General features: G+C 46.2%; 24 non-coding genes across 24 annotated transcripts; all 24 read right to left on the bottom strand.

Moving 5' to 3' along the window:
* Positions 1 to 305: 305 nt before the first annotated feature.
* On the bottom strand, positions 306 to 378 carry TRNAK-UUU (transfer RNA lysine (anticodon UUU)). The gene has a single exon. It is a non-coding gene; the product is annotated as a tRNA-Lys (tRNA).
* A 303-nt stretch (positions 379 to 681) lies between these two features.
* TRNAK-UUU (transfer RNA lysine (anticodon UUU)) lies at positions 682 to 754 on the bottom strand. Its single transcript has one exon. It is a non-coding gene; the product is annotated as a tRNA-Lys (tRNA).
* A 672-nt stretch (positions 755 to 1,426) lies between these two features.
* Positions 1,427 to 1,567, bottom strand: LOC137564638 (U4 spliceosomal RNA). The gene has a single exon (XR_011030727.1). It is a non-coding gene; the product is annotated as a U4 spliceosomal RNA (small nuclear RNA).
* Positions 1,568 to 2,560: 993 nt separating this feature from the next.
* TRNAK-UUU (transfer RNA lysine (anticodon UUU)) lies at positions 2,561 to 2,633 on the bottom strand. Its single transcript has one exon. It is a non-coding gene; the product is annotated as a tRNA-Lys (tRNA).
* Positions 2,634 to 2,936: 303 nt separating this feature from the next.
* TRNAK-UUU (transfer RNA lysine (anticodon UUU)) lies at positions 2,937 to 3,009 on the bottom strand. Its single transcript has one exon. It is a non-coding gene; the product is annotated as a tRNA-Lys (tRNA).
* Positions 3,010 to 3,681: 672 nt separating this feature from the next.
* Positions 3,682 to 3,822, bottom strand: LOC137564639 (U4 spliceosomal RNA). Its single transcript, XR_011030728.1, has one exon. It is a non-coding gene; the product is annotated as a U4 spliceosomal RNA (small nuclear RNA).
* A 1,008-nt stretch (positions 3,823 to 4,830) lies between these two features.
* On the bottom strand, positions 4,831 to 4,903 carry TRNAK-UUU (transfer RNA lysine (anticodon UUU)). Its single transcript has one exon. It is a non-coding gene; the product is annotated as a tRNA-Lys (tRNA).
* Positions 4,904 to 5,206: 303 nt separating this feature from the next.
* Positions 5,207 to 5,279, bottom strand: TRNAK-UUU (transfer RNA lysine (anticodon UUU)). Its single transcript has one exon. It is a non-coding gene; the product is annotated as a tRNA-Lys (tRNA).
* A 672-nt stretch (positions 5,280 to 5,951) lies between these two features.
* LOC137564640 (U4 spliceosomal RNA) lies at positions 5,952 to 6,092 on the bottom strand. Its single transcript, XR_011030729.1, has one exon. It is a non-coding gene; the product is annotated as a U4 spliceosomal RNA (small nuclear RNA).
* A 1,004-nt stretch (positions 6,093 to 7,096) lies between these two features.
* On the bottom strand, positions 7,097 to 7,169 carry TRNAK-UUU (transfer RNA lysine (anticodon UUU)). The gene has a single exon. It is a non-coding gene; the product is annotated as a tRNA-Lys (tRNA).
* Positions 7,170 to 7,472: 303 nt separating this feature from the next.
* TRNAK-UUU (transfer RNA lysine (anticodon UUU)) lies at positions 7,473 to 7,545 on the bottom strand. The gene has a single exon. It is a non-coding gene; the product is annotated as a tRNA-Lys (tRNA).
* Positions 7,546 to 8,217: 672 nt separating this feature from the next.
* On the bottom strand, positions 8,218 to 8,358 carry LOC137564641 (U4 spliceosomal RNA). Its single transcript, XR_011030730.1, has one exon. It is a non-coding gene; the product is annotated as a U4 spliceosomal RNA (small nuclear RNA).
* A 1,008-nt stretch (positions 8,359 to 9,366) lies between these two features.
* TRNAK-UUU (transfer RNA lysine (anticodon UUU)) lies at positions 9,367 to 9,439 on the bottom strand. Its single transcript has one exon. It is a non-coding gene; the product is annotated as a tRNA-Lys (tRNA).
* A 303-nt stretch (positions 9,440 to 9,742) lies between these two features.
* TRNAK-UUU (transfer RNA lysine (anticodon UUU)) lies at positions 9,743 to 9,815 on the bottom strand. The gene has a single exon. It is a non-coding gene; the product is annotated as a tRNA-Lys (tRNA).
* Positions 9,816 to 10,485: 670 nt separating this feature from the next.
* LOC137564642 (U4 spliceosomal RNA) lies at positions 10,486 to 10,626 on the bottom strand. Its single transcript, XR_011030731.1, has one exon. It is a non-coding gene; the product is annotated as a U4 spliceosomal RNA (small nuclear RNA).
* Positions 10,627 to 11,630: 1,004 nt separating this feature from the next.
* On the bottom strand, positions 11,631 to 11,703 carry TRNAK-UUU (transfer RNA lysine (anticodon UUU)). The gene has a single exon. It is a non-coding gene; the product is annotated as a tRNA-Lys (tRNA).
* Positions 11,704 to 12,006: 303 nt separating this feature from the next.
* TRNAK-UUU (transfer RNA lysine (anticodon UUU)) lies at positions 12,007 to 12,079 on the bottom strand. The gene has a single exon. It is a non-coding gene; the product is annotated as a tRNA-Lys (tRNA).
* A 672-nt stretch (positions 12,080 to 12,751) lies between these two features.
* On the bottom strand, positions 12,752 to 12,892 carry LOC137564678 (U4 spliceosomal RNA). Its single transcript, XR_011030764.1, has one exon. It is a non-coding gene; the product is annotated as a U4 spliceosomal RNA (small nuclear RNA).
* A 1,004-nt stretch (positions 12,893 to 13,896) lies between these two features.
* Positions 13,897 to 13,969, bottom strand: TRNAK-UUU (transfer RNA lysine (anticodon UUU)). The gene has a single exon. It is a non-coding gene; the product is annotated as a tRNA-Lys (tRNA).
* Positions 13,970 to 14,272: 303 nt separating this feature from the next.
* TRNAK-UUU (transfer RNA lysine (anticodon UUU)) lies at positions 14,273 to 14,345 on the bottom strand. Its single transcript has one exon. It is a non-coding gene; the product is annotated as a tRNA-Lys (tRNA).
* A 672-nt stretch (positions 14,346 to 15,017) lies between these two features.
* On the bottom strand, positions 15,018 to 15,158 carry LOC137564727 (U4 spliceosomal RNA). The gene has a single exon (XR_011030806.1). It is a non-coding gene; the product is annotated as a U4 spliceosomal RNA (small nuclear RNA).
* A 1,004-nt stretch (positions 15,159 to 16,162) lies between these two features.
* On the bottom strand, positions 16,163 to 16,235 carry TRNAK-UUU (transfer RNA lysine (anticodon UUU)). The gene has a single exon. It is a non-coding gene; the product is annotated as a tRNA-Lys (tRNA).
* A 303-nt stretch (positions 16,236 to 16,538) lies between these two features.
* On the bottom strand, positions 16,539 to 16,611 carry TRNAK-UUU (transfer RNA lysine (anticodon UUU)). The gene has a single exon. It is a non-coding gene; the product is annotated as a tRNA-Lys (tRNA).
* A 672-nt stretch (positions 16,612 to 17,283) lies between these two features.
* Positions 17,284 to 17,424, bottom strand: LOC137564503 (U4 spliceosomal RNA). The gene has a single exon (XR_011030611.1). It is a non-coding gene; the product is annotated as a U4 spliceosomal RNA (small nuclear RNA).
* Positions 17,425 to 17,942: the final 518 nt, after the last annotated feature.

A 17,942-nucleotide genomic window follows, 5' to 3' on the forward strand; every position in this document is an offset into this window, starting at 1 on the left:
GTTGGAAATTATCTATGGAACCATCTATCTGCTGAAAAAACTTATGGTGTATTCCCAGCATAATGTTGACGGTTTGATGCCTCTTTTATGCATGGAATAATCCATGTTTAATATCACAGCAGAAAAAGTTGAAGAGAAATAGATTCAAGACGCAGGGAGGCTGTGAGAGTTCGGGGGATGCACAGAAAGCGGCTGATGTTTCGGTTATGGCTTACTGCAAGCAAAGCACGCAAGAGGCAGCAGTTGCAGAGGGAACTCAGGTAGCGGAAGTGATGGCCAATGAGCATGGGGTAAAGGAAAGGCATCGCCTGAACAGGGACTTGAACCCTGGACCCTCAGATTAAAAGTCTGATGCTCTACCGACTGAGCTATCCAGGCCCTGAAAGGTGAGCTTCACCAGCAGCTCAAAAGTCAGTTATTCCAAGCAGGATGGACGGAAGGTCTAGTACATGCCCTGAGCTGGCTATAGCCTGTGACCTCTACATTTTCTAGGTCAGATCTCTGAAAGAATAAAACTGTACTTGATTTGGAAGGTGGCATTAGAAAGGTAGCCACCAATCAGCGAAGGCATGGAAAGCGGCCTACATCGGTGTTTTGGCCTGGTGCAAGCGGAGCACGCAAGAGGCTGCAGTTGAGGAAGATAGGGAGAGGACACGAAGCATAACAAAAGGCAGAGAGCATCGCCTGAACAGGGACTTGAACCCTGGACCCTCAGATTAAAAGTCTGATGCTCTACCGACTGAGCTATCCAGGCTCTGAAAAGGTGCGATCACCAGCAGCTCAAAGTTTAGCTACAGTATTTCCAGGCTGGGCGCAAGTTAAGGTCTAGTGCAAGTCATGAGCAGTCTATAGCACCTAGATAGCCGGGAAACAGCAGAATGCGCTGTTGTTTCCTTCAACCATCAGGTTCTTCACCTTGGATGATTGTTGACACTTTTAAAACAATGGTAAACCAGCCAGAAGAAGCTATAGGCCGGCGAAACCTAAATGTCAGCGGTGCTCTGTTTCTGAGCACCCCAACAACGCTTGCAGAAAGAGCTAGCGAGAGGCCACGGGATCGTATCTAGCGCAAATAAATGGAGCTTGTGACCTCCAAATTTTTCAGGCCAGACCTCTGAGAAACAACACTGTTCTCTCTCTTAGGAATGTGGCATTAGAAAAGTAGCAACCTGCAGATGAAAAGTGGACTTTTGTCATTTTAGTCATCCTGCTGGTGTTTATAAATTTGCCAGAGAGTAAGACACTGGACCTCACCCTCATGAAAGAACGCTGACAAGTGAGCATTTTGTGGCCAAGACTGATTTGGAGATAAGAGGTGCTACGAAATGTTGTTATTGTGTCAGCCACGGTTCTACCACACGAGCACTGCTCAGTCATCATGCACCTTGAAGATAATCCTTTCTCTGTTGGTAAACACCTTAGTCAGTCTCCGAAGAGACTGTCAAAAATTGCCGATGCTGACTATATTTCAAGTCATCATGGCGGGGTATTGGGAAAAGTTTTCAATTAGCAATAATCACGCCTCGGTTGAACCTCATTGGCTATGATACTGCCACTGCGCAAAGTTAGCCAAGCTAATGCCAGCAAATATCCCCTCTTTCTTGGATAAAGGAATCACCTTAAGGAGAGACAAACGCAGTTTACAGTGTTCCGCTGAGGATCATGGGATGCCATATGCTAATTAGACAGCCACTAAACAAGCATTGTTAATAAGCGGCTAAAGAGTCTTAGCATTTGAAAAGGCGGCAAAGAGGGCAAAACAAAGCCTGCCAGGGATGCCAGCATAGTGTTTTGTGGAGCAGGCTGCCAAGTGGGCCAGTCCCGCACTTGTAAAATACATGAAAAATACAATTTGAAAAATGGAGTAATGAGTCTACGTCACTGCCATGTGTGCTGATAATTGGGCCTGTGATTATTGTGCCTGGAAGTACTGGTAAGCTGCGCTGGCTAGAGGTGCTTGGGAGTTGGCCAAAGTCTTGGTGGTTGCAGGTTACTGGAGGAGAGAGATGGTACGTGAGCTGTTAATTTTCTGATGCTCATGGTAAGCATGAAGCTCCTTCCATTGCTGCTTTGAGGGTAGATGTGCAGGCTGGAGAAGGGATCCGGCGAATTACTCTAATGCTGGGAATACACGACGACATTTTTCAGTCGATTACTATCCGATCTTATTTCCGATCGACTTTCCGATTCTTATCTTTTCTGATCAATTCCCATTCATTTCTATGAGAAAAAGGATCGATAATAAGATCGGACATGTTGGAAATTATCTATGGAACCATCTATCTGCTGAAAAAACTTATGGTGTATTCCCAGCATAATGTTGACGGTTTGATGCCTCTTTTATGCATGGAATAATCCATGTTTAATATCACAGCAGAAAAAGTTGAAGAGAAATAGTTTCAAGACGCAGGGAGGCTGTGAGAGTTCGGGGGATGCACAGAAAGCGGCTGATGTTTCGGTTATGGCTTACTGCAAGCAAAGCACGCAAGAGGCAGCAGTTGCAGAGGGAACTCAGGTAGCGGAAGTGATGGCCAATGAGCATGGGGTAAAGGAAAGGCATCGCCTGAACAGGGACTTGAACCCTGGACCCTCAGATTAAAAGTCTGATGCTCTACCGACTGAGCTATCCAGGCCCTGGAAGGTGGGCTTCACCAGCAGCTCAAAAGTCAGTTATTCCAAGCAGGATGGACGGAAGGTCTAGTACATGCCCTGAGCTGGCTATAGCCTGCGACCTCTACATTTTCTAGGTCAGATCTCTGAAAGAATAAAACTGTACTTGATTTGGAAGGTGGCATTAGAAAGGTAGCCACCAATCAGCGAAGGCATGGAAAGCGGCCGACATCGGTGTTTTGGCCTGGTGCAAGCGGAGCACGCAAGAGGCTGCAGTTGAGGAAGATAGGGAGAGGACACGAAGCATAACGAAAGGCAGAGAGCATCGCCTGAACAGGGACTTGAACCCTGGACCCTCAGATTAAAAGTCTGATGCTCTACCGACTGAGCTATCAAGGCTCTGAAAAGGTGCGATCACCAGCAGCTCAAAGTTTAGCTACAGTATTTCCAGGCTGGGCGCAAGTTAAGGTCTAGTGCAAGTCATGAGCAGTCTATAGCACCTAGATAGCCGGGAAACAGCAGAATGCGCTGTTGTTTCCTTCAACCATCAGGTTCTTCACCTTGGCTGATTGTTGACACTTTTAAAACAATGGTACACCAGCCAGAAGAAGCTATAGGCCGGCGAAACCTAAATGTCAGCGGTGCTCTGTTTCTGAGCACCCCAACAACGCTTGCAGAAAGAGCTAGCGAGAGGCCACGGGATCGTATCTAGCGCAAATAAATGGAGCTTGTGACCTCCAAATTTTTCAGGCCAGACCTCTGAGAAACAACACTGTTCTCTCTCTTAGGAATGTGGCATTAGAAAAGTAGCAACCTGCAGATGAAAAGTGGACTTTTGTCATTTTAGTCATCCTGCTGGTGTTTATAAATTTGCCAGAGAGTAAGACACTGGACCTCACCCTCATGAAAGAACGCTGACAAGTGAGCATTTTGTGGCCAAGACTGATTTGGAGATAACAGGTGCTACGAAATGTTGTTATTGTGCCAGCCACGGTTCTACCACACGAGCACTGCTCAGTCATCATGCACCTTGAAGATAATCTTTTCTCTGTTGGTAAACACCTTAGTCAGTCTCCGAAGAGACTGTCAAAAATTGCCGATGCTGACTATATTTCAAGTCATCATGGCGGGGTATTGGGAAAAGTTTTCAATTAGCAATAATCACGCCTCGGTTGAACCTCATTGGCTATGATACTGCCACTGCGCAAAGTTAGCCAAGCTAATGCCAGCAAATATCCCCTCTTTCTTGGATAAAGGAATCACCTTAAGGAGAGACAAACGCAGTTTACAGTGTTCCGCTGAGGATCATGGGATGCCATATGCTAATTAGACAGCCACTAAACAAGCATTGTTAATAAGCGGCTAAAGAGTCTTAGCATTTGAAAAGGCGGCAAAGAGGGCAAAACAAAGCCTGCCAGGGATGCCAGCATAGTGTTTTGTGGAGCAGGCTGCCAAGTGGGCCAGTCCCGCACTTGTAAAATACATGAAAAATACAATTTGAAAAATGGAGTAATGAGTCTACGTCACTGTCTGCCATGTGTGCTGATAATTGGGCCTGTGATTATTGTGCCTGAAAGTACTGGTAAGCTGCGCTGGCTAGAGGTGCTTGGGAGTTGGCCAAAGTCTTGGTGGTTGCAGGTTACTGGAGGAGAGAGATGGTACGTGAGCTGTTAATTTTCTGATGCTCATGGTAAGCATGAAGCTCCTTCCATTGCTGCTTTGAGGGTAGATGTGCAGGCTGGAGAAGGGATCCGGCGAATTACTCTAATGCTGGGAATACACGACGACATTTTTCAGTCGATTACTATCCGATCTTATTTCCGATCGGCTTTCCGTTTCTTATCTTTTCTGATCAATTTCCATTCATTTCTATGAGAAATCGATGAGAAAAAGGATCGATAATAAGATCGGACATGTTGGAAATTATCTATGGAACCATCTATCTGCTGAAAAAACTTATGGTGTATTCCCAGCATAATGTTGACGGTTTGATGCCTCTTTTATGCATGGAATAATCCATGTTTAATATCACAGCAGAAAAAGTTGAAGAGAAATAGATTCAAGACGCAGGGAGGCTGTGAGAGTTCGGGGGATGCACAGAAAGCGGCTGATGTTTCGGTTATGGCTTACTGCAAGCAAAGCACGCAAGAGGCAGCAGTTGCAGAGGGAACTCAGGTAGCGGAAGTGATGGCCAATGAGCATGGGGTAAAGGAAAGGCATCGCCTGAACAGGGACTTGAACCCTGGACCCTCAGATTAAAAGTCTGATGCTCTACCGACTAAGCTATCCAGGCCCTGGAAGGTGAGCTTCACCAGCAGCTCAAAAGTCAGTTATTCCAAGCAGGATGGACGGAAGGTCTAGTACATGCCCTGAGCTGGCTATAGCCTGCGACCTCTACATTTTCTAGGTCAGATCTCTGAAAGAATAAAACTGTACTTGATTTGGAAGGTGGCATTAGAAAGGTAGCCACCAATCAGCGAAGGCATGGAAAGCGGCCGACATCGGTGTTTTGGCCTGGTGCAAGCGGAGCACGCAAGAGGCTGCAGTTGAGGAAGATAGGGAGAGGACACGAAGCATAACGAAAGGCAGAGAGCATCGCCTGAACAGGGACTTGAACCCTGGACCCTCAGATTAAAAGTCTGATGCTCTACCAACTGAGCTATCCAGGCTCTGAAAAGGTGCGATCACCAGCAGCTCAAAGTTTAGCTACAGTATTTCCAGGCTGGGCGCAAGTTAAGGTCTAGTGCAAGTCATGAGCAGTCTATAGCACCTAGATAGCCGGGAAACAGCAGAATGCGCTGTTGTTTCCTTCAACCATCAGGTTCTTCACCTTGGCTGATTGTTGACACTTTTAAAACAATGGTACACCAGCCAGAAGAAGCTATAGGCCGGCGAAACCTAAATGTCAGCGGTGCTCTGTTTCTGAGCACCCCAACAACGCTTGCAGAAAGAGCTAGCGAGAGGCCACGGGATCGTATCTAGCGCAAATAAATGGAGCTTGTGACCTCCAAATTTTTCAGGCCAGACCTCTGAGAAACAACACTGTTCTCTCTCTTAGGAATGTAGCATTAGAAAAGTAGCAACCTGCAGATGAAAAGTGGACTTTTGTCATTTTAGTCATCCTGCTGGTGTTTATAAATTTGCCAGAGAGTAAGACACTGGACCTCACCCTCATGAAAGAACGCTGACAAGTGAGCATTTTGTGGCCAAGACTGATTTGGAGATAAGAGGTGCTACGAAATGTTGTTATTGTGCCAGCCACGGTACTACCACACGAGCACTGCTCAGTCATCATGCACCTTGAAGATAATCCTTTCTCTGTTGGTAAACACCTTAGTCAGTCTCCGAAGAGACTGTCAAAAATTGCCGATGCTGACTATATTTCAAGTCATCATGGCGGGGTATTGGGAAAAGTTTTCAATTAGCAATAATCACGCCTCGGTTGAACCTCATTGGCTATGATACTGCCACTGCGCAAAGTTAGCCAAGCTAATGCCAGCAAATATCCCCTCTTTCTTGGATAAAGGAATCACCTTAAGGAGAGACAAACGCAGTTTACAGTGTTCCGCTGAGGATCATGGGATGCCATATGCTAATTAGACAGCCACTAAACAAGCATTGTTAATAAGCGGCTAAAGAGTCTTAGCATTTGAAAAGGCGGCAAAGAGGGCAAAACAAAGCCTGCCAGGGATGCCAGCATAGTGTTTTGTGGAGCAGGCTGCCAAGTGGGCCAGTCCCGCACTTGTAAAATACATGAAAAATACAATTTGAAAAATGGAGTAATGAGTCTATGTCACTGCCATGTGTGCTGATAATTGGGCCTGTGATTATTGTGCCTGGAAGTCCTGGTAAGCTGCGCTGGCTAGAGGTGCTTGGGAGTTGGCCAAAGTCTTGGTGGTTGCAGGTTACTGGAGGAGAGAGATGGTACGTGAGCTGTTAATTTTCTGATGCTCATGGTAAGCATGAAGCTCCTTCCATTGCTGCTTTGAGGGTAGATGTGCAGGCTGGAGAAGGGATCCGGCGAATTACTCTAATGCTGGGAATACACGACGACATTTTTCAGTCGATTACTATCCGATCTTATTTCCGATCGACTTTCCGATTCTTATCTTTTCTGATCAATTTCCATTCATTTCTATGAGAAATCGATGAGAAAAAGGATCGATAATAAGATCGGACATGTTGGAAATTATCTATGGAACCATCTATCTGCTGAAAAAACTTATGGTGTATTCCCAGCATAATGTTGACGGTTTGATGCCTCTTTTATGCATGGAATAATCCATGTTTAATATCACAGCAGAAAAAGTTGAAGAGAAATAGATTCAAGACGCAGGGAGGCTGTGAGAGTTCGGGGGATGCACAGAAAGCGGCTGATGTTTCGGTTATGGCTTACTGCAAGCAAAGCACGCAAGAGGCAGCAGTTGCAGAGGGAACTCAGGTAGCGGAAGTGATGGCCAATGAGCATGGGGTAAAGGAAAGGCATCGCCTGAACAGGGACTTGAACCCTGGACCCTCAGATTAAAAGTCTGATGCTCTACCGACTGAGCTATCCAGGCCCTGGAAGGTGGGCTTCACCAGCAGCTCAAAAGTCAGTTATTCCAAGCAGGATGGACGGAAGGTCTAGTACATGCCCTGAGCTGGCTATAGCCTGCGACCTCTACATTTTCTAGGTCAGATCTCTGAAAGAATAAAACTGTACTTGATTTGGAAGGTGGCATTAGAAAGGTAGCCACCAATCAGCGAAGGCATGGAAAGCGGCCGACATCGGTGTTTTGGCCTGGTGCAAGCGGAGCACGCAAGAGGCTGCAGTTGAGGAAGATAGGGAGAGGACACGAAGCATAACGAAAGGCAGAGAGCATCGCCTGAACAGGGACTTGAACCCTGGACCCTCAGATTAAAAGTCTGATGCTCTACCGACTGAGCTATCAAGGCTCTGAAAAGGTGCGATCACCAGCAGCTCAAAGTTTAGCTACAGTATTTCCAGGCTGGGCGCAAGTTAAGGTCTAGTGCAAGTCATGAGCAGTCTATAGCACCTAGATAGCCGGGAAACAGCAGAATGCGCTGTTGTTTCCTTCAACCATCAGGTTCTTCACCTTGGCTGATTGTTGACACTTTTAAAACAATGGTACACCAGCCAGAAGAAGCTATAGGCCGGCGAAACCTAAATGTCAGCGGTGCTCTGTTTCTGAGCACCCCAACAACGCTTGCAGAAAGAGCTAGCGAGAGGCCACGGGATCGTATCTAGCGCAAATAAATGGAGCTTGTGACCTCCAAATTTTTCAGGCCAGACCTCTGAGAAACAACACTGTTCTCTCTCTTAGGAATGTGGCATTAGAAAAGTAGCAACCTGCAGATGAAAAGTGGACTTTTGTCATTTTAGTCATCCTGCTGGTGTTTATAAATTTGCCAGAGAGTAAGACACTGGACCTCACCCTCATGAAAGAACGCTGACAAGTGAGCATTTTGTGGCCAAGACTGATTTGGAGATAACAGGTGCTACGAAATGTTGTTATTGTGCCAGCCACGGTTCTACCACACGAGCACTGCTCAGTCATCATGCACCTTGAAGATAATCTTTTCTCTGTTGGTAAACACCTTAGTCAGTCTCCGAAGAGACTGTCAAAAATTGCCGATGCTGACTATATTTCAAGTCATCATGGCGGGGTATTGGGAAAAGTTTTCAATTAGCAATAATCACGCCTCGGTTGAACCTCATTGGCTATGATACTGCCACTGCGCAAAGTTAGCCAAGCTAATGCCAGCAAATATCCCCTCTTTCTTGGATAAAGGAATCACCTTAAGGAGAGACAAACGCAGTTTACAGTGTTCCGCTGAGGATCATGGGATGCCATATGCTAATTAGACAGCCACTAAACAAGCATTGTTAATAAGCGGCTAAAGAGTCTTAGCATTTGAAAAGGCGGCAAAGAGGGCAAAACAAAGCCTGCCAGGGATGCCAGCATAGTGTTTTGTGGAGCAGGCTGCCAAGTGGGCCAGTCCCGCACTTGTAAAATACATGAAAAATACAATTTGAAAAATGGAGTAATGAGTCTACGTCACTGTCTGCCATGTGTGCTGATAATTGGGCCTGTGATTATTGTGCCTGAAAGTACTGGTAAGCTGCGCTGGCTAGAGGTGCTTGGGAGTTGGCCAAAGTCTTGGTGGTTGCAGGTTACTGGAGGAGAGAGATGGTACGTGAGCTGTTAATTTTCTGATGCTCATGGTAAGCATGAAGCTCCTTCCATTGCTGCTTTGAGGGTAGATGTGCAGGCTGGAGAAGGGATCCGGCGAATTACTCTAATGCTGGGAATACACGACGACATTTTTCAGTCGATTACTATCCGATCTTATTTCCGATCGGCTTTCCGTTTCTTATCTTTTCTGATCAATTTCCATTCATTTCTATGAGAAATCGATGAGAAAAAGGATCGATAATAAGATCGGACATGTTGGAAATTATCTATGGAACCATCTATCTGCTGAAAAAACTTATGGTGTATTCCCAGCATAATGTTGACGGTTTGATGCCTCTTTTATGCATGGAATAATCCATGTTTAATATCACAGCAGAAAAAGTTGAAGAGAAATAGATTCAAGACGCAGGGAGGCTGTGAGAGTTCGGGGGATGCACAGAAAGCGGCTGATGTTTCGGTTATGGCTTACTGCAAGCAAAGCACGCAAGAGGCAGCAGTTGCAGAGGGAACTCAGGTAGCGGAAGTGATGGCCAATGAGCATGGGGTAAAGGAAAGGCATCGCCTGAACAGGGACTTGAACCCTGGACCCTCAGATTAAAAGTCTGATGCTCTACCGACTAAGCTATCCAGGCCCTGGAAGGTGAGCTTCACCAGCAGCTCAAAAGTCAGTTATTCCAAGCAGGATGGACGGAAGGTCTAGTACATGCCCTGAGCTGGCTATAGCCTGCGACCTCTACATTTTCTAGGTCAGATCTCTGAAAGAATAAAACTGTACTTGATTTGGAAGGTGGCATTAGAAAGGTAGCCACCAATCAGCGAAGGCATGGAAAGCGGCCGACATCGGTGTTTTGGCCTGGTGCAAGCGGAGCACGCAAGAGGCTGCAGTTGAGGAAGATAGGGAGAGGACACGAAGCATAACGAAAGGCAGAGAGCATCGCCTGAACAGGGACTTGAACCCTGGACCCTCAGATTAAAAGTCTGATGCTCTACCAACTGAGCTATCCAGGCTCTGAAAAGGTGCGATCACCAGCAGCTCAAAGTTTAGCTACAGTATTTCCAGGCTGGGCGCAAGTTAAGGTCTAGTGCAAGTCATGAGCAGTCTATAGCACCTAGATAGCCGGGAAACAGCAGAATGCGCTGTTGTTTCCTTCAACCATCAGGTTCTTCACCTTGGCTGATTGTTGACACTTTTAAAACAATGGTACACCAGCCAGAAGAAGCTATAGGCCGGCGAAACCTAAATGTCAGCGGTGCTCTGTTTCTGAGCACCCCAACAACGCTTGCAGAAAGAGCTAGCGAGAGGCCACGGGATCGTATCTAGCGCAAATAAATGGAGCTTGTGACCTCCAAATTTTTCAGGCCAGACCTCTGAGAAACAACACTGTTCTCTCTTAGGAATGTAGCATTAGAAAAGTAGCAACCTGCAGATGAAAAGTGGACTTTTGTCATTTTAGTCATCCTGCTGGTGTTTATAAATTTGCCAGAGAGTAAGACACTGGACCTCACCCTCATGAAAGAACGCTGACAAGTGAGCATTTTGTGGCCAAGACTGATTTGGAGATAAGAGGTGCTACGAAATGTTGTTATTGTGCCAGCCACGGTACTACCACACGAGCACTGCTCAGTCATCATGCACCTTGAAGATAATCCTTTCTCTGTTGGTAAACACCTTAGTCAGTCTCCGAAGAGACTGTCAAAAATTGCCGATGCTGACTATATTTCAAGTCATCATGGCGGGGTATTGGGAAAAGTTTTCAATTAGCAATAATCACGCCTCGGTTGAACCTCATTGGCTATGATACTGCCACTGCGCAAAGTTAGCCAAGCTAATGCCAGCAAATATCCCCTCTTTCTTGGATAAAGGAATCACCTTAAGGAGAGACAAACGCAGTTTACAGTGTTCCGCTGAGGATCATGGGATGCCATATGCTAATTAGACAGCCACTAAACAAGCATTGTTAATAAGCGGCTAAAGAGTCTTAGCATTTGAAAAGGCGGCAAAGAGGGCAAAACAAAGCCTGCCAGGGATGCCAGCATAGTGTTTTGTGGAGCAGGCTGCCAAGTGGGCCAGTCCCGCACTTGTAAAATACATGAAAAATACAATTTGAAAAATGGAGTAATGAGTCTATGTCACTGCCATGTGTGCTGATAATTGGGCCTGTGATTATTGTGCCTGGAAGTCCTGGTAAGCTGCGCTGGCTAGAGGTGCTTGGGAGTTGGCCAAAGTCTTGGTGGTTGCAGGTTACTGGAGGAGAGAGATGGTACGTGAGCTGTTAATTTTCTGATGCTCATGGTAAGCATGAAGCTCCTTCCATTGCTGCTTTGAGGGTAGATGTGCAGGCTGGAGAAGGGATCCGGCGAATTACTCTAATGCTGGGAATACACGACGACATTTTTCAGTCGATTACTATCCGATCTTATTTCCGATCGACTTTCCGATTCTTATCTTTTCTGATCAATTTCCATTCATTTCTATGAGAAATCGATGAGAAAAAGGATCGATAATAAGATCGGACATGTTGGAAATTATCTATGGAACCATCTATCTGCTGAAAAAACTTATGGTGTATTCCCAGCATAATGTTGACGGTTTGATGCCTCTTTTATGCATGGAATAATCCATGTTTAATATCACAGCAGAAAAAGTTGAAGAGAAATAGATTCAAGACGCAGGGAGGCTGTGAGAGTTCGGGGGATGCACAGAAAGCGGCTGATGTTTCGGTTATGGCTTACTGCAAGCAAAGCACGCAAGAGGCAGCAGTTGCAGAGGGAACTCAGGTAGCGGAAGTGATGGCCAATGAGCATGGGGTAAAGGAAAGGCATCGCCTGAACAGGGACTTGAACCCTGGACCCTCAGATTAAAAGTCTGATGCTCTACCGACTGAGCTATCCAGGCCCTGGAAGGTGAGCTTCACCAGCAGCTCAAAAGTCAGTTATTCCAAGCAGGATGGACGGAAGGTCTAGTACATGCCCTGAGCTGGCTATAGCCGGCGACCTCTACATTTTCTAGGTCAGATCTCTGAAAGAATAAAACAGTACTTGATTTGGAAGGTGGCATTAGAAAGGTAGCCACCAATCAGCGAAGGCATGGAAAGCGGCCGACATCGGTGTTTTGGCCTGGTGCAAGCGGAGCACGCAAGAGGCTGCAGTTGAGGAAGATAGGGAGAGGACACGAAGCATAACGAAAGGCAGAGAGCATCGCCTGAACAGGGACTTGAACCCTGGACCCTCAGATTAAAAGTCTGATGCTCTACCGACTGAGCTATCCAGGCTCTGAAAAGGTGCGATCACCAGCAGCTCAAAGTTTAGCTACAGTATTTCCAGGCTGGGCGCAAGTTAAGGTCTAGTGCAAGTCATGAGCAGTCTATAGCACCTAGATAGCCGGGAAACAGCAGAATGCGCTGTTGTTTCCTTCAACCATCAGGTTCTTCACCTTGGCTGATTGTTGACACTTTTAAAACAATGGTACACCAGCCAGAAGAAGCTATAGGCCGGCGAAACCTAAATGTCAGCGGTGCTCTGTTTCTGAGCACCCCAACAACGCTTGCAGAAAGAGCTAGCGAGAGGCCACGGGATCGTATCTAGCGCAAATAAATGGAGCTTGTGACCTCCAAATTTTTCAGGCCAGACCTCTGAGAAACAACACTGTTCTCTCTCTTAGGAATGTGGCATTAGAAAAGTAGCAACCTGCAGATGAAAAGTGGACTTTTGTCATTTTAGTCATCCTGCTGGTGTTTATAAATTTGCCAGAGAGTAAGACACTGGACCTCACCCTCATGAAAGAACGCTGACAAGTGAGCATTTTGTGGCCAAGACTGATTTGGAGATAAGAGGTGCTACAAAATGTTGTTATTGTGCCAGCCACGGTACTACCACACGAGCACTGCTCAGTCATCATGCACCTTGAAGATAATCCTTTCTCTGTTGGTAAACACCTTAGTCAGTCTCTGAAGAGACTGTCAAAAATTGCCGATGCTGACTATATTTCAAGTCATCATGGCGGGGTATTGGGAAAAGTTTTCAATTAGCAATAATCACGCCTCGGTTGAACCTCATTGGCTATGATACTGCCACTACGCAAAGTTAGCCAAGCTAATGCCAGCAAATATCCCCTCTTTCTTGGATAAAGGAATCACCTTAAGGAGAGACAAACGCAGTTTACAGTGTTCCGCTGAGGATCATGGGATGCCACATGCTAATTAGACAGCCACTAAACAAGCATTGTTAATAAGCGGCTAAAGAGTCTTAGCATTTGAAAAGGCGGCAAAGAGGGCAAAACAAAGCCTGCCAGGGATGCCAGCATAGTGTTTTGTGGAGCAGGCTGCCAAGTGGGCCAGTCCCGCACTTGTAAAATACATGAAAAATACAATTTGAAAAATGGAGTAATGAGTCTACGTCACTGCCATGTGTGCTGATAATTGGGCCTGTGATTATTGTGCCTGGAAGTACTGGTAAGCTGCGCTGGCTAGAGGTGCTTGGGAGTTGGCCAAAGTCTTGGTGATTGCAGGTTACTGGAGGAGAGAGATGGTACGTGAGCTGTTAATTTTCTGATGCTCATGGTAAGCATGAAGCTCCTTCCATTGCTGCTTTGAGGGTAGATGTGCAGGCTGGAGAAGGGATCCGGCGAATTACTCTAATGCTGGGAATACACGACGACATTTTTCAGTCGATTACTATCCGATCTTATTTCCGATCGACTTTCCGATTCTTATCTTTTCTGATCAATTTCCATTCATTTCTATGAGAAATCGATGAGAAAAAGGATCGATAATAAGATCGGACATGTTGGAAATTATCTATGGAACCATCTATCTGCTGAAAAAACTTATGGTGTATTCCCAGCATAATGTTGACGGTTTGATGCCTCTTTTATGCATGGAATAATCCATGTTTAATATCACAGCAGAAAAAGTTGAAGAGAAATAGATTCAAGACGCAGGGAGGCTGTGAGAGTTCGGGGGATGCACAGAAAGCGGCTGATGTTTCGGTTATGGCTTACTGCAAGCAAAGCACGCAAGAGGCAGCAGTTGCAGAGGGAACTCAGGTAGCGGAAGTGATGGCCAATGAGCATGGGGTAAAGGAAAGGCATCGCCTGAACAGGGACTTGAACCCTGGACCCTCAAATTAAAAGTCTGATGCTCTACCGACTGAGCTATCCAGGCCCTAGAACGTGAGCTTCACCAGCAGCTCAAAAGTCAGTTATTCCAAGCAGGATGGACGGAAGGTCTAGTACATGCCCTGAGCTGGCTATAGCCGGCGACCTCTACATTTTCTAGGTCAGATCTCTGAAAGAATAAAACTGTACTTGATTTGGAAGGTGGCATTAGAAAGGTAGCCACCAATCAGCGAAGGCATGGAAAGCGGCCGACATCGGTGTTTTGGCCTGGTGCAAGCGGAGCACGCAAGAGGCTGCAGTTGAGGAAGATAGGGAGAGGACACGAAGCATAACGAAAAGCAGAGAGCATCGCCTGAACAGGGACTTGAACCCTGGACCCTCAGATTAAAAGTCTGATGCTCTACCGACTGAGCTATCCAGGCTCTGAAAAGGTGTGATCACCAGCAGCTCAAAGTTTAGCTACAGTATTTCCAGGCTGGGCGCAAGTTAAGGTCTAGTGCAAGTCATGAGCAGTCTATAGCACCTAGATAGCCGGGAAACAGCAGAATGCGCTGTTGTTTCCTTCAACCATCAGGTTCTTCACCTTGGCTGATTGTTGACACTTTTAAAACAATGGTACACCAGCCAGAAGAAGCTATAGGCCGGCGAAACCTAAATGTCAGCGGTGCTCTGTTTCTGAGCACCCCAACAACGCTTGCAGAAAGAGCTAGCGAGAGGCCACGGGATCGTATCTAGCGCAAATAAATGGAGCTTGTGACCTCCAAATTTTTCAGGCCAGACCTCTGAGAAACAACACTGTTCTCTCTCTTAGGAATGTGGCATTAGAAAAGTAGCAACCTGCAGATGAAAAGTGGACTTTTGTCATTTTAGTCATCCTGCTGGTGTTTATAAATTTGCCAGAGAGTAAGACACTGGACCTCACCCTCATGAAAGAACACTGACAAGTGAGCATTTTGTGGCCAAGACTGATTTGGAGATAAGAGGTGCTACGAAATGTTGTTATTGTGCCAGCCACGGTACTACCACACGAGCACTGCTCAGTCATCATGCACCTTGAAGATAATCCTTTCTCTGTTGGTAAACACCTTAGTCAGTTTCTGAAGAGACTGTCAAAAATTGCCGATGCTGACTATATTTCAAGTCATCATGGCGGGGTATTGGGAAAAGTTTTCAATTAGCAATAATCACGCCTCGGTTGAACCTCATTGGCTATGATACTGCCACTGCGCAAAGTTAGCCAAGCTAATGCCAGCAAATATCCCCTCTTTCTTGGATAAAGGAATCACCTTAAGGAGAGACAAACGCAGTTTACAGTGTTCCGCTGAGGATCATGGGATGCCACATGCTAATTAGACAGCCACTAAACAAGCATTGTTAATAAGCGGCTAAAGAGTCTTAGCATTTGAAAAGGCGGCAAAGAGGGCAAAACAAAGCCTGCCAGGGATGCCAGCATAGTGTTTTGTGGAGCAGGCTGCCAAGTGGGCCAGTCCCGCACTTGTAAAATACATGAAAAATACAATTTGAAAAATGGAGTAATGAGTCTACGTCACTGCCATGTGTGCTGATAATTGGGCCTGTGATTATTGTGCCTGGAAGTACTGGTAAGCTGCGCTGGCTAGAGGTGCTTGGGAGTTGGCCAAAGTCTTGGTGGTTGCAGGTTACTGGAGGAGAGAGATGGTACGTGAGCTGTTAATTTTCTGATGCTCATGGTAAGCATGAAGCTCCTTCCATTGCTGCTTTGAGGGTAGATGTGCAGGCTGGAGAAGGGATCCGGCGAATTACTCTAATGCTGGGAATACACGACGACATTTTTCAGTCGATTACTATTCGATCTTATTTCCGATCGACTTTCCGATTCTTATCTTTTCTGATCAATTTCCATTCATTTCTATGAGAAATCGATGAGAAAAAGGATCGATAATAAGATCGGACATGTTGGAAATTATCTATGGAACCATCTATCTGCTGAAAAAACTTATGGTGTATTCCCAGCATAATGTTGACGGTTTGATGCCTCTTTTATGCATGGAATAATCCATGTTTAATATCACAGCAGAAAAAGTTGAAGAGAAATAGATTCAAGACGCAGGGAGGCTGTGAGAGTTCGGGGGATGCACAGAAAGCGGCTGATGTTTCGGTTATGGCTTACTGCAAGCAAAGCACGCAAGAGGCAGCAGTTGCAGAGGGAACTCAGGTAGCGGAAGTGATGGCCAATGAGCATGGGGTAAAGGAAAGGCATCGCCTGAACAGGGACTTGAACCCTGGACCCTCAGATTAAAAGTCTGATGCTCTACCGACTGAGCTATCCAGGCCCTGGAAGGTGAGCTTCACCAGCAGCTCAAAAGTCAGTTATTCCAAGCAGGATGGACGGAAGGTCTAGTACATGCCCTGAGCTGGCTATAGCCGGCGACCTCTACATTTTCTAGGTCAGATCTCTGAAAGAATAAAACTGTACTTGATTTGGAAGGTGGCATTAGAAAGGTAGCCACCAATCAGCGAAGGCATGGAAAGCGGCCGACATCGGTGTTTTGGCCTGGTGCAAGCGGAGCACGCAAGAGGCTGCAGTTGAGGAAGATAGGGAGAGGACACGAAGCATAACGAAAGGCAGAGAGCATCGCCTGAACAGGGACTTGAACCCTGGACCCTCAGATTAAAAGTCTGATGCTTTACCGACTGAGCTATCCAGGCTCTGAAAAGGTGCGATCACCAGCAGCTCAAAGTTTAGCTACAGTATTTCCAGGCTGGGCGCAAGTTAAGGTCTAGTGCAAGTCATGAGCAGTCTATAGCACCTAGATAGCCGGGAAACAGCAGAATGCGCTGTTGTTTCCTTCAACCATCAGGTTCTTCACCTTGGCTGATTGTTGACACTTTTAAAACAATGGTACACCAGCCAGAAGAAGCTATAGGCCGGCGAAACCTAAATGTCAGCGGTGCTCTGTTTCTGAGCACCCCAACAACGCTTGCAGAAAGAGCTAGTGAGAGGCCACGGGATCGTATCTAGCGCAAATAAATGGAGCTTGTGACCTCCAAATTTTTCAGGCCAGACCTCTGAGAAACAACACTGTTCTCTCTCTTAGGAATGTGGCATTAGAAAAGTAGCAACCTGCAGATGAAAAGTGGACTTTTGTCATTTTAGTCATCCTGCTGGTGTTTATAAATTTGCCAGAGAGTAAGACACTGGACCTCACCCTCATGAAAGAACGCTGACAAGTGAGCATTTTGTGGCCAAGACTGATTTGGAGATAAGAGGTGCTACGAAATGTTGTTATTGTGCCAGCCACGGTACTACCACACGAGCACTGCTCAGTCATCATGCACCTTGAAGATAATCCTTTCTCTGTTGGTAAACACCTTAGTCAGTCTCTGAAGAGACTGTCAAAAATTGCCGATGCTGACTATATTTCAAGTCATCATGGCGGGGTATTGGGAAAAGTTTTCAATTAGCAATAATCACGCCTCGGTTGAACCTCATTGGCTATGATACTGCCACTGCGCAAAGTTAGCCAAGCTAATGCCAGCAAATATCCCCTCTTTCTTGGATAAAGGAATCACCTTAAGGAGAGACAAACGCAGGTTACAGTGTTCCGCTGAGGATCATGGGATGCCATATGCTAATTAGACAGCCACTAAACAAGCATTGTTAATAAGCGGCTAAAGAGTCTTAGCATTTGAAAAGGCGGCAAAGAGGGCAAAACAAAGCCTGCCAGGGATGCCAGCATAGTGTTTTGTGGAGCAGGCTGCCAAGTGGGCCAGTCCCGCACTTGTAAAATACATGAAAAATACAATTTGAAAAATGGAGTAATGAGTCTACGTCACTGCCATGTGTGCTGATAATTGGGCCTGTGATTATTGTGCCTGGAAGTACTGGTAAGCTGCGCTGGCTAGAGGTGCTTGGGAGTTGGCCAAAGTCTTGGTGGTTGCAGGTTACTGGAGGAGAGAGATGGTACGTGAGCTGTTAATTTTCTGATGCTCATGGTAAGCATGAAGCTCCTTCCATTGCTGCTTTGAGGGTAGATGTG

This window comes from Hyperolius riggenbachi, chromosome 3 (genome assembly GCF_040937935.1).
Source record: "Hyperolius riggenbachi isolate aHypRig1 chromosome 3, aHypRig1.pri, whole genome shotgun sequence".
NCBI lineage: Eukaryota > Metazoa > Chordata > Amphibia > Anura > Hyperoliidae > Hyperolius > Hyperolius riggenbachi.